Source organism: Chelonoidis abingdonii, chromosome 4 (genome assembly GCF_003597395.2).
Source record: "Chelonoidis abingdonii isolate Lonesome George chromosome 4, CheloAbing_2.0, whole genome shotgun sequence".
NCBI classification, from domain to species: Eukaryota; Metazoa; Chordata; order Testudines; family Testudinidae; genus Chelonoidis; species Chelonoidis abingdonii.
In genome coordinates this window covers 42,985,335-42,989,814 of record NC_133772.1, presented here as the reverse complement: position 1 = coordinate 42,989,814, position 4,480 = coordinate 42,985,335, and the positions used below count along the sequence as shown (strand labels likewise).

The window sequence follows — 4,480 nt, the reverse complement described above, 5'->3', positions numbered from 1 at the left end:
TTTTTTTTTTTTAGTAATCCCTGCCAGGGCCCCACCGAATATGTTCAAATTGGGCCCCGCACTTCCTAAAGCCGGCCCTGGCCCCAGCCCCTTTCCAGTGGCTCTGTCTTGGAGCATGGAAGGTGTGAGCAGCAGCATTCAGGGGAGAGACTGGAGCAACCTTATAGAAACTTCCATGTTTGTCCATACAGCTGATCTCGCTACTCTCCCTGTTGTCGTGCCATGCCTTGAGATAAATGTGCTGCATGTCAGCCCTTTCCAAGCCACAATTTCACATATAGCATGAGATTCCACTGAGTATAAGAAGGTCCCACATATAAAATAAATAGCAAGTCCGCTACTTGACAAGTGGTAAGTGTGGTCCATTTCACCGTAGTGATGTTCATCGATCTGAATCCCCTTTCACAGTCAGCTTTGTTTGCAGCAAGGGTGTCCACTACAGGGACGAGTTTTTTAAGTTTTCCAGGAATGTTTTTTGCTCCAGAAACCTTGAATTCCACAAATCCCAAGTGTGTTTCCTGTTGATTGATTCTCAGTTGATCAGCCAATGCTCTTATTTCCTTTTCTCCAAAGTAGAGATTCTCTGGATTCTCTTGCCATTTTTCAGGATTCAAAACCGACAAATTGTTAATTAAGTTCTTATAATCAGAATCCCTTTCTTCTTGTGTGCTTTGATCAGCTTTGTTTGAGGCAGCTGCGAATAGTTTTGTCCTCATGTTGTCAATGACTGCTTGAAGAAATTGAGATGAGTTGATTCTGGGGCTTTTTCCAGCACTGTTGAGTTTGCCATTTTTGAACATCATGGATTGTTCAGACTTCTGACTTGTTCAGAGGGAACTCCTGGGTCTGTTTTTAGATTTTCATTTCTCTTGATGTATACTTTAATTAGGTTGTATGTTTTTGGAATGGTCACGTCTCGTTCTTGTAACATCTCAGACAAGTTCTTCAGTTCTGTCAGCACATCCAGAATTAAAGAAAGGTTTCTGATAAAATCTGCAGAACATAGTTTTGAGTGCAGTTCTTGAAATTAAAGACATTCGCATCCAACTCTCGACTGGTTTTGTGAGGCCGTCTCAAAGTGTTTTGCCAAAGCAGGATATATTTGCCAGACTGCACTGATGGCTCTCCATGCTGACCCCACCCACCTGAAATTGAACACTTTGCCGACTTTTTGAAGTACAATGTGTAATTCATTGGCATGAGCACTCAGTTCATGAGAGTTTTTTGGTGATTGATAGTACAAGGAATATAATGCATTCAAAAAAGACTTAAAATCATTTGTACCTCCGGTGAATTCTAAAGCTTCATCATCATTAAGTTCCAGCTTATGGCAGAGGCAATGTCATAATATCATGTTAAGAAAGTCCATTTGTAGTAGTTGTCCAACACCAGCTTTGAATCCTAACATCACATTTGCGCCGTCACTACACAAGCTGATCAACACTTCCAATAATAGTTCTTTAGTGAACCCACAATGCAGCAAGCATTTTAAAATTTCCCCTTTAATGATTGCTGCTCTTGTGCTTTGCAGCTCAAACGAATCCAGAGGAAACGTAAGTGGCCTCATAATTCCATCTGTACTGGCTTTCAAAAAAATGATGAGAGTCGAGTTTCCAGAGAGAGTAGTCAATTCATTGACAAGTACAGTAATTTTTGATTTATTGTTGATGATTTTGTTGACAATTCTCTTTTTCATTTCGGTGGATATATGATTGATTGTTGTATAGTAGAACAGTTTGTGTAGACATAAACGCCCCATTTCAATTCCGTTGATTTACTGCAGGTCAATGAGGCTCTTGTGGTCACTTAGTGGTCGATTTGTTTTGGCTAGTTAGTAGGCTGTTCGGAATACACGTGCAGTAGTTTCAAATTCTGCTTCTTCACTTTTAGCATTCAGATTAAGAAGTTTCTTTTTTAGCTCTGGCTTGAATTTTTTCAGCCTCCGTGTGAGCTGCAGATTTCTTACGTTCATTTATTTTTTTGTGATGGGAAGACAACTCTGTCTCTTTATTCGTTCTGTAGGAGGATATTTCACAAGAGGCCCAGTTTAGAGAGATGTTAACCGCTCTTGCAGAATGCAGCTTCAAATTGGAAATATCATGACATACTGTGCACCCAAGTTTACTGCCCGAAGCAAAAAGCCAGTAGCTTTTATTTTTGAACTCCTCAAATTTCATTTCTGACCACATAGCAGACGATGGTTGAGTCTCACTTTTCTTACCCAGAAATTCATCAGTTTCATTTGTGTTCTTTCTTTGTGGCAGCTGTGGCTCACCACATGACAGAGGTGTAAAAGTGTCAGCATTTTTTCCCTGTGGATGACTTTCAGCTTCTTCGTTTGTTGCTCTTCTTTTTGACAGACAATCCCCCATTTCCTCACTTTTATGTTTAAACATACCCATTAGAGTCTGTTGAATGTGTATCTTCTTAGGCGGCATTTTTTCCCATTTACTGTCCTAATGTAAATTGCGCGTCTGATAAGACAGACTTGAGACAATAAGAAGTGAGCACAGCTACCATGATGGCAGTATGGCACTTAAAGCTAATGTTCGGAACAACCACGTGAATGGCTTTCACATGACGAGAAGTAAAAACTGAAAACAGAAGGGGAGCCGTTTGTTGCCCTCTTCACTACTGAAGTAAAATGCTTCTTGCTCAGTGTCTTTTACCAGTGAGCCAGACAACCATTGGTCATAGGGGGCATATTAAGCAACAGGAAACTGGTTAATCAGTTCATTAACATAATTTGGAAACTTACATTTAACAAAAAAATTGCTGCATAGAAAGAATGCACTCAGCGGCGTTTGGATACAAATATATTGCTTTTCAATGACCCCTTATAGTATACTGAGAGAGAGAAAGACACACACTGGGAAATGTTTTTAAATCACTCTTCTCCCTCCCACCTCATACTCCACAGCTGAACTTTTATTTGACCTCTGACAACAATGCCTGGTGTGACAAAATTCCTCCTCTACCTTGGTGGGTCCGGCCTTATTGACGGATTTGCTTGCCTTACAGGTTCACCATGTGGGTCAGAAAACAGCCCAGAGACCTTCCTCTCCGGTAGAAACCACAGTCCAGGTCAGCTCCTCTTGTGTCTGATCAGGAGTTGGGAGGTTTAGGGGGAACCTGGGCCCACCCTCTACTCCGGGTTCCAGCCCAGGGCCCTGTGGATTGCAGCTGTCTATAGTGCCTCCTGGTACAACTGTGCAACAGCTACAACTCCCTGGGCTACTTCCCCATGGCCTCCTCCAAACCCCTTCTTTATCCTCACCACAGGACCTTCCTCCTGGTGTCTGATAATGCTTGTACTCCTTAGTCTTCCAGCAATATGTCTTCTCACGTCTCAGCTCCTTGTGCTCTTCTCCCAGCTCCTGCATGCACAGCCACAAACTGAAGTGAGGTTCCTTTTAAACCTCAGGTGCCCTGATTAAGGCTAGCCTATCCTAATTAATTTCTAGGCAGTTCTAATTGGTTCCAGGTGTCTTAATTATCCTGCCTGTCTTAATTGGTTCTAGCAGGTTCCTGATTACTCTAGTGCAGCCCCTGCTCTGGTCACTCAGGGAACAAAAAACTACTCATCCAGTGACCAGTATATTTGTCCTCTACCAGACTCCAGTACTCCACTGGCCTGGGTCTGTCACACTGGTTACAAACAGACCTCTTAGAAGTTAGAGCACTTGCTGAATAGCCCATTTTCTATACCAGCTTGTTTCCACTGTCACAAAAAAACAACCGGTAGCCACATTTCTTAATTGGGTGTTTGTTCCTGAACCTTGCTCACTGAGGTGTTCACTAGGAATTTGTGTATTAGCCTTTGCAAAACTGCTCCTCGCGGTAATCGCTTCCTAGGATTGGCGTCAGCAGTAGGGAAGGGATGGCTGGGGTATGGCTCGGGGTTGCTAATAAAGGTTCTCTCTACCTCCACAACCAAGATACTAATTAACAGAGTTGTAATGAGAGCCCCAGCATTGGACTGGCTCAGCGCTGCGAGCCCTAGGGAAAGAATGAGACTGGTAGGGGTTTGAACATTGAAACACCCAGGAAAGTAGTGCTGAAAAGCGGACACTACACTAAGCCAGAAAATCAAAAGTGCTTATTAAATCAGTGACTGCTCTTGTTAAAGAGGCATGAGAAAAATCTGCCCCGAGTCTTGGATGGAATTTGTTTAAAGACTTGAGCGTGAAAAATGGACATACATGAAAACAAAATCTTCCTGCTTGACAGATCTATATATCTATTTATCTTTCTGATCCATATGTGTTCTAAATGTATATATATATATATATGGATGGATCTCTCAAAAAAGATACTTCAAATTTAAATGAAAAACTAAGCAGAGATGAAAGTAAGCCAGTACTGAATTCTTCCGCCACTTTCTTACTGGTACGCTGTATCAGCCCATACCGGCTTACTTTCATCTCTGACTAGCACAAGCTTCAATTTGCACTGGTCCAGCATGTCTATGTGAGGGGCT

At 42.2% G+C, this 4,480-nt stretch overlaps 1 pseudogene; it reads right to left on the bottom strand.

Annotated features, from left to right (window-relative positions):
- Positions 1–161: 161 nt before the first annotated feature.
- Positions 162–2,438, bottom strand: LOC142046808 (E3 SUMO-protein ligase KIAA1586-like; annotated as a pseudogene).
- Positions 2,439–4,480: the final 2,042 nt, after the last annotated feature.